Source organism: Schistocerca cancellata, chromosome 5 (genome assembly GCF_023864275.1).
Source record: "Schistocerca cancellata isolate TAMUIC-IGC-003103 chromosome 5, iqSchCanc2.1, whole genome shotgun sequence".
In the NCBI taxonomy this organism is placed as follows: Eukaryota; Metazoa; Arthropoda; class Insecta; order Orthoptera; family Acrididae; genus Schistocerca; species Schistocerca cancellata.
The window spans coordinates 629,565,745-629,574,895 of record NC_064630.1 but is presented as its reverse complement, the minus strand read 5'-3'; the positions used below and the strand labels follow the sequence as shown (position 1 = coordinate 629,574,895).

Here is a 9,151-nt window from a genome sequence, read left to right as displayed (position 1 = left end):
CGGGTACTGGTTTCGACTTCCAGTCAGAAAAAGAAATTTTCGTCATATCATTTCAGGATCAAACATGTCACTCCTAGTTACTGATGAAAAAGAATTCTATAGTTAAAATCTCTTCATGTGTAGGTAACAATGATGATATGTGTAGGTTTCTAATCCCAATCAGTGTAGAACCTTTTCTCAAGTTATTTCCAGTTCAGAGTTGTGCACAGCTTGCAACTGGTGAAACAAATCTATTTGTAGCGTCTACTTGCGAGTAGAGCTCAACGACAGTAGATGCTGGGTTGGAATCCTGGTAAGGCAAAACTTTTTAGTCTGGCCACTTCAGTTTCAGTCATCTCGCTACTGGCGAAGAATTACGATTTCTAACATTTGCTTATGCTTAGTTAACAATGCGATTAGGTGGTGGGTTCGAATCTCCTTCCAACACTGAAATCTACGTCATGTTATTTCAAGTTTACACGTGCACATACTTTGTTACTTGTGATTCAGAACGTATTTAAGATCTTTCGTGGTTAGTTAACAAGAATATTATTGGTGGATTAGAGTCTCGCGTCCCAGTCTAGCACAAAACTTTTCGTCATGTAATTCCAAGGTGAAGTCTGATATTTAAAATGTCATTTATTGTAGTAAATTTGAGTTTACGAGAGTAATGGCTGTGTCATTTCTAATAAGATGTTTTCGAATATTTGAATTACCGTGGTATTAATTTTCATCTCGACTGATAGCCATATAGAGCAGTTATCTCTTGAGTGTTCTTGCAGTAACCATTTCCTATAGTCAGGTAGTAGCGTTAAGTGCGTTACATATAAATCAAATATAACACAATTCAAGTCGTTTGATACTTTTCAGCATGTTAGTACATGTACAGAGAGACAAATGGCCACAATTAAAAAAAGATGTTGATTTATTCAAGAGAAAGCTCTTCACAAATTGAGCAACGTAATAAAGCGTTAGTCCACGTCGGGTCTTTATGCCATCACTTATTCGGTTTGACATTGATTGGTAGAGTTGTAGGATGTCCTCCTGAGGAATATTGTGTCAAATTCTGTGCAATTGGCGCGTAAATTCTCAAAATACCCAAGCTGCTTGGGTAGCTCAGTTGGTAGAGCACTTGCCCGCGAAAGGCAAAGGTCCCGAGTTCGAGTCTCGGCCTGGCACACAGTTTTAATTTGCCAGGATGTTTCATTTTTTGTACTACTCATCATCCATTCTCCTAGGTATTTTAAATAATTTCTTGAAAATTTTTGATTTTTATGAAATTTTTAATTTCGGGGCGCACCACTGACATTTGTCGCGAAACGTCTTGGTTCAAACGATATTTTTAGTTCTCCTCTGTCATATTGTCCTAGTAATTCTATAATTTTTCCTTTGGCTCTTTCCAGAGTGTAATTAATGCCACTTCATCTGCTACAGCTATAAGATTCACTGCGATTTTATTTGACTTTCTTCCTACTTCAACGACCTTATTGACGGATTCCCTCCGTTACGAAAAACCAGTAGGGAAACCAGCAGTAAAAAAATCCTATAACGATCTACTACAACATTAATAAAGTGCTGTTTAATACAGCCACATTTATTAAATATCTAGGCGTAACATTGCAAACCGATATGAAATGGAATGAGCACATCGGGCTGGTAGTCGGGAAGGCGAATGTTCGAGTTCGTTTTATCGGGAGTATTTTGGGACAGTGTAGGTCATCATTATACACTCCTGGAAATGGAAAAAAGAACACATTGACACCAGTGTGTCAGACCCACCATACTTGCTCTGGACACTGCGAGAGGGCTGTACAAGCAATGATCACACACACGGCACAGCGGACACACCAGGAACCGCGGTGTTGGCCGTCGAATGGCGCTAGCTGCGCAGCATTTGTGCACCGCCGCCGTCAGTGTCAGCCAGTTTGCCGTGGCATACGGAGCTCCATCGCAGTCTTTAACACTGGTAACATGCCGCGGCAGCGTGGACGTGAACCGTATGTGCAGTTGACGGACTTTGAGCGAGGGCGTATAGTGGGCATGTGGGAGGCCGGGTGGATGTACCGCCGAATTGCTCAACACGTGGGGCGTGAGGTCTCCACAGTACATCGATGTTGTCGCCAGTGGTCGGCGGAAGGTGCACGTGCCCGTCGACCTGGGACCGGACCGCAGCGACGAACGGATGCACGCCAAGACCGTAGGATCCTACACAGTGCCGTAGGGGACCGCACCGCCACTTCCCAGCAAATTAGGGACACTGTTGCTCCTGGGGTATCGGCGAGGACCATTCGTAACCGTCTCCATGAAGCTGGACTACGGTCTCGCACACCGTTAGGCCGTCTTCCGCTCACGCCCCAACATCGTGCAGCCCGCCTCCAGTGGTGTCGCGACAGGCGTGAATGGAGGGACGAATGGAGACGTGTCGTCTTCAGCGATGAGAGTCGCTTCTGCCTTGGTGCCAATGATGGTCGTATGCGTGTTTGGCGCCGTGCAAGTGAGCGCCACAATCAGGACTGCATACGACCGAGGCACACAGGGCCAACACCCGGATCATGGTGTGGGGAGCGATCTCCTACACTGGCCGTACACCACTGGTGATCGTCGAGGGGACACTGAATAGTGCACGGTACATCCAAACCGTCATCGAACCCATCGTTCTACCATTCCTAGACTGGCAAGGGAACTTGCTGTTCCAACAGGACAATGCACGTCCGCATGTATCCCGTGCCACCCAACGTGCTCTAGAAGGTGTAAGTCAACTACCCTGGCCAGCAAGATCTCCGGATCTGTCCCCCCATTGAGCATGTTTGGGACTGGATGAAGCGTCGTCTCACGCGGTCTGCACGTCCAGCACGAACGGCGGTCCAACTGAGGCGCCAGGTGGAAATGGCATGGCAAGCCGTTCCACAGGACTACATCCAGCATCTCTACGATCGTCTCCATGGGGGAATAGCAGCCTGCATTGCTGCGAAAGGTGGTTATACACTGTACTAGTGCCGACATTGTGCATGCTCTGTTGCCTGTGTCTATGTGCCTGTGGTTCTTTCAGTGTGATCATGTGATGTATCTGACCCCAGGTATGTGTCAATAAAGTTTCCCCTTCCTGGGACAATGAATTCACGGTGTTCTTATTTCAATTTCCAGGAGTGTAGAAGGCCGCGTGACCCAATCTAGAGTTCTACCAGATGATTTGGACCCCAAACTGGTCGGCTTAAAGCAAGACGTCGAAGCAATTCAGAGGCGTAGTGCTAGATTTGTTAATGGTAGGTTGTATCAGCACACAACTATTACAGGGTTGCTTCTTGAACTCAAAAGAGAATACCTGGAGGGAAGACGACTCTCTTTCAGCGGTGCGCTATTGCGGATATTTGAGGCCAACTGCAAACAGATTATGCTACCGCCTACATACATCTCGCCTAAGACCACGCAAATAAAGTGGGAGAAATTTGGTCTCTTACGGAGGCTTACGGACAGTCGCTTTCCCTTCTCTCTGTTTTCGAGTGGAACAGGAAAAGAAATTACTGGTAGCAGTATGTGGTACCCTCCACCATGCACCGTACGGTCGCTCTCTCACTACATTCCCAAACACTCTGTTGAAACCTTAAGGTGACAAACTGACTCCTTGTCTGACGCCTCGTTTTATTTCATTAGATCTGACCATTCCCCCATAAATTTTACTTCCGACGTTTATTATTCGTGATCCAATAGTTACGGGGAGTAGGTTGTCAGCTCAAAAGCTTGCCAGACGTGGGTTATAGAAATCGAAACATAGTTTCTCATTCACACGCCACACTGAGCTCCCTCTCTAACGTCAGGATGTTCGTGCTTTACGGCCCTGCAGTTTGTAGATCAAGTTTGGGGCAAGAAATTCATCACGTCTTCCCAACTCTGCTTTCTGTAGATAGTACGCAAATTGTTTGGTGAGAAACTCCACACGCCGCGCATGAGCTACAGCGAAAGATTGGCCGAGTCGCGAGTGGAGTTGTGTTTCCGTCGTCGCTGGCGGCCGCAGCAGCGCGGCTATATCAGAAAGCAGAGTTCACTGGATTAAAGAGCGACGCCCGCTCCCTAATAAAGCCGCGTAACGAAAACAAATGGCCGCCGGCGGACAGCTGCGAGTTTAAACTCGTTTGTCTTTTTTCGCTTTCCGGGTGGCGGCGCCGGTGCTGGCGGTCCGGGGTGGGTGTGGGCGGGGGCGCTGGGGGCGGCAAGTGGCAGGATGCCGGCAGCGCACGCAGCACCGTGGCGGCGGAGGTGGCCCAAACTTTTAATATGCGCCGCGCCGACACCGAGGCGGCCGATACGCCCGGGAAAAAGCGGCCGTGCTGCGTGCGCGGGGCGGTCGCAACAGGCTGATCCTCCGCCATTAATCAACGGCTGGCGGCGAAGCTCAGGCCGTCGACGCGCCGGCGATTCATTTCGCTGTTGTAGGCGTTTTTCGACAGCCGGGAGGCTGTCGGCTCAAACCAATAAGGGCGCCTCACTCTTACGCAACAGATATGGTAACTGGTTTGTCAGACACAACTGGATGGCGCACCGAGTTGTCTGAACTGGAAGAAACTCTTGTTATCAGACATGAACTAGTAATATATAAGGGATGTTCAATGTGATTTTTTACACAGTCCAGAAAAGAGAGGGCCGGGGGCCAAAGTGAGCAGGAGTCGCAACCCGAAGCCTGCCCGCGATGTATCGTTCTCCCCTTCAGAACTAAGAAGGGTGGACCCCACAATGCATCAAGGAAAAGGAGAAAATAAATTTTTTTTGTACCACCACCAATTTGTTGTATAATTTCGTCCTATGCCTCAAAATACCTAGGGGAAGGAAAGTGAAAGTCTGCCTCGTCGTCTACCAAAGAATATGAAAAAAAAGTGGTCGTTTGAATTGAGGTTGCTCCATGTTGCTGTTCACTTCAGGATTAACAGTGCACGACTCCTCGCAGCAATATGAGGCTGTTAGTAGCTCAGCCGTAACAAGATGGATTCGTGTTTCAACTTGTCCTGTCATGGATAATTTAGTTGTGAGGTGGTAAAAATATGAGAAATATTGTTGGTACTTGTGGTTCGGTACGATCTCACATTGCCATTCTTAAAGTAGTGCCAAAAATCAGGAATTGTCTTCTCACCGCCGGCCAGAGTGGCCGAGCGGTTCTAGGCGCTACAGTCTGGAACCGCGCGCAGGTTCGAATCCTGCCTCGGGCATGGATGTGTGTGACGTCCTTCGGTTAGTTAGGTTTAAGTAGTTCTAAGTTCTAGGGGATTGATGACCTCAGCAGTTAAGTCCCATAGTGCTCAGAGCCATTTTTGTCTTCTCACCGTCAATGAACGCATAGTGGACGGCATGGCCGCGTATAGATATAACACAATTCGTTTTTACTCACGGAAGATACACTTCATGCGGCAACAGGAGTGATTGTGCAGTTACTCGACGGAAAATCACGCGTGTGAGGAAAGCCAATATCTGGCGCGCCAAATGCCAGCCATCAACCGCTGATCCGCAGACAAGGGAATGTTCATCCCTATCCATCACTCCACAGGTGACACGCAATGGAGAGCGCACGAGTTGATTTTGATGTAGGCGGCACTGGCGCGTCTGCTTCTCGTTAAATGTTATGTACCAAGTGTGCTAAATCTCCGTATCAAGAGCAGGAATGCTTAACCAACTTAGCTACCAGATTTCGACACACGACCCATCTTCACACTTGTTATTCCACCAGTACCTCATCTCATGCTTTCGAAACTTCACAGAACTTCTCCTGTATGCCTTGTGGGCTGGCACTTCCGGAAGAAGGAATACTGTGTAGAAATGGTTTAGCCACAGACCGGGAGATTGTTTCCGGAATGAAGCTTTCACACTGCATTGGAATGTACGCTGACATGAAACTTGGTAGAGCACTTATCCGCTGAAGACGAGGATCCAGCATTCGAGTTTCTGCCCAGCACAGAGTTTTAATCTGAGAGGACGTTTCATATCCGCGTACACTTGACCGAAATTAAAAACCTTCAAGATTATCTTTCCCCATCATGTCCCTCTTCCATTTCTTCCAACGTTATCTACGTTTCGACCTTTCTGTTGGCATTTCTTCAGTATATCCTGGAGTTTACAGGTTGATGAATATTGTCAAAGAGCACTGTCACGTTTGATAACAAAATGGAGTTCTCCATCGGTTGTACTGAAGAAGTGGGGTTATTCCGTTAAAGGAAGTCACATCTGGGCACGAATACCAGTTTGACAAACAGTCCCTCTGTCTTGCTCTACCAGTTTTGATATCTATCTTGTGACGATAGCCACCAATAGCAGCCGAAAAAAATTCGCCTAATGACCACACCTTTTCAAAACAGTCTCGGAACAATTACCTAGTAAAAATGAAAGCGAAACTGGTGTTTGACGTGAGAGGCACCGACATGCCTTGCTCATACTGTGGCGTCAAGCAGTCGGGCCTGAAAGATGAGTGGTCTGCCAAGCGAGTGGATTTATTCTTATTTCTCGAGTAACATCAAAGACTGATTATGAGCTCTAGTACCCGCAATTGAGCTACAAATTATTCTCCTGTTTGAATTTTACGCAACGGATGCGGATAACGCACCTCTGACCATTAGGAATTTACACAACTCTGATTGTTCACTACGCTCTGGCAATACCACGTTTTCTTTCTTACCCAACGGCTTTGATCAACACATGGCCATCGCACTGAATATGAATGGCGCACACATTATAAATTCTGGATATCATGACTACACACTATTCGAAGAATAAGGCCACCAATCTTTTTCTTTTCACTATCTTTTTACCGATAAATTCTATTATGATTCAAGCCTAAACACACCATTACATTTTATACAACAATTACACATGAGAAACTCCACCCAGTGAGCATGGCTTTACATTGGTGATTCTCTGTCTTATGGTCTCGTAACTATCTAACGCTACAGTGAACTTTCTGCATAGGATGGTGGATCTTTTGGTATATCTCACACTTCGACTCTCACACCCATCATTACGAAAATTTACTCTAGACCGAGCGGTACAAAAAGGAACATGCATAAGCCACTACTTCTGAACCTATCTTGCTACTCTAGCATGCAAACCACACATACTTAAATTACATGAAATACATCACACTGGCAACATCACAAAGAATAGTCACAACGTTAGAATCACTTCACTTTCAGCTTTCCCATTTCAATTAGTATTCATCCCACACACGACACTGCCCAACTTCGTAACTTTTCTTTCCTACTACGAACTCTGGAGGATATATGCACATCTTCCTGTGCAATGCAAGCCAAGTGGCGTTGCTGGATAGACGGCTCACTCACCTTACTTCTCTCTCAGAGTATTAGAGTTTGAATCTAGCGTCAACGGAAACATAACAGGCAAAGTCATACTAAGATCATATTCGTCACACACGCGAGTCCTTAACTGATACCTTGGACGAGTACCTCTCTTCATCCTTTGTCTCATACACATATTGAGACTCACACAGTACTCACCACGTGGAAGTGCTCGTCTCTAATTTCAGGTCGTGCACACGCCATTTCTTAAATATTTCCAACTTATAGTACACACGCCAGTAATTCAGCTTAACTTTAGCACTCGTAAGTATTTCAACTTAGTACTAGCTCTCGCAAGTATTTCAACGTATTGCGACACGTGGTTTCATTGTGACCATTGGTCACTTCCGAAGATTACTACGATCCCCTTAATATTACCTGTCTGTCATTTAATTCTCCCCCCAAAAGTTCCTGAAATAGAGAAATAATTATTCCAAACTACTCTTAAGTATTTCACATGCATACCAATCTCTCCACTCTTTTGTCTTTACGAAGCACACCTAAGACAGGTCTTACCAACACAAGATCCAGCGCCAGAGTGCTGGAACATGGCCGTTCTTCAGGTCATCTCGCACCTCCCCCGTGGTGAGGGAGCACCATGCTACCCTATTGGTCAGCCACATTTCAGGCGCTCAAAGCTCAGGTAAATTTCATCTCTTTGATTCCACCAAAGTTGACCAAAGGACCGTCTCAAAGATGATCATATATTGCACATTCACTATCTGCAGTTAGCAGACGACCATACATTCATTCATTTCACACATCTCACCAAATTGGATGTAGGGATTTATTTTGTGGGAGTCCACATGTGATAAATTAAATAAATAAATTGTCCTTCTTTCCTACACTGGTGAAATTGAGTTATTATTACAAAACATATGTTGTTCTGAAAAGAATGACGAAGAATATTGTACCCATTTTCAATATTGGGCGGTACTGTACTCTTTCAGACGATATTCACTTTTGGTGTTTGAAGAGCAGTCATTATGTATGCCAGCATGCAGGTCAAAACGAAGATTATGTTGGGAGAAATGAAAAAAGGAACATGATGGAGAGTGACAAACTTGAAGATTCTTACCTTCGGTCGACTGTAGATCCTGAAGAATGTAACAGTAGAGAAATGTAAACTTCAGAGATGTAAAACGATATTGAACAGCAACATGATGAGGCCTAACAATCCAGAAAATTTTACTACTAAGATTTATCACAGATCAGAACCACCTACTGTTCCTAATGAAGTAGTAGGTTTTGGAGGTAGCAGTTTAAACAGCATTCTTCAGCTTACTTGTTATTATTTAGATATTTTAAAAACTGCCTTTTAAAGGTACTGAGCTGACCCAGTCACCCAGTCCAAGCATGAGATCAGAATGACTCGATTGAGACAAATAGTTACAAGTAAAGGACGATTCTTTCAATAATATTAAATAATTACAACACTAATATGAATACATTGATATATTTGAAAATAAACTTCTATGACAAACACTGATTCCAGATTCGTAATCCTCTAATCTGTTGCAATCGTTCTATCACTTAGAAGTAATATTCCATCCAATCTTTATATTGCCAGATTAATAGTCGTTTTCTTTGCGTATACTTTCAGTCTTTCATCGTTCACGACAACCCGGTGATACCAACACGCTACAAACATGATTCGTATGTGAACAAAACTTAAACATTGAACCAGAGCCCATTATCTATTGTGATACACTGAATCTAATATAAAATTTGCCTTCAACAATTTAAAATTAATACCACTACATAAAATAAAGTTTTAATTATAAAATTATGTCATAATTCTGACGAAATATTCGACTGGCGCTATAAACTACGATTTCAAA

At 44.7% G+C, this 9,151-nt stretch overlaps 1 non-coding gene across 1 annotated transcript; it reads left to right on the top strand.

Moving 5' to 3' along the window:
• Window positions 1–1,083: 1,083 nt before the first annotated feature.
• Trnas-cga (transfer RNA serine (anticodon CGA)) lies at window positions 1,084–1,158 on the top strand. The gene has a single exon. It is a non-coding gene; the product is annotated as a tRNA-Ser (tRNA).
• The last annotated feature ends 7,993 nt before the right edge of the window (window positions 1,159–9,151 follow it).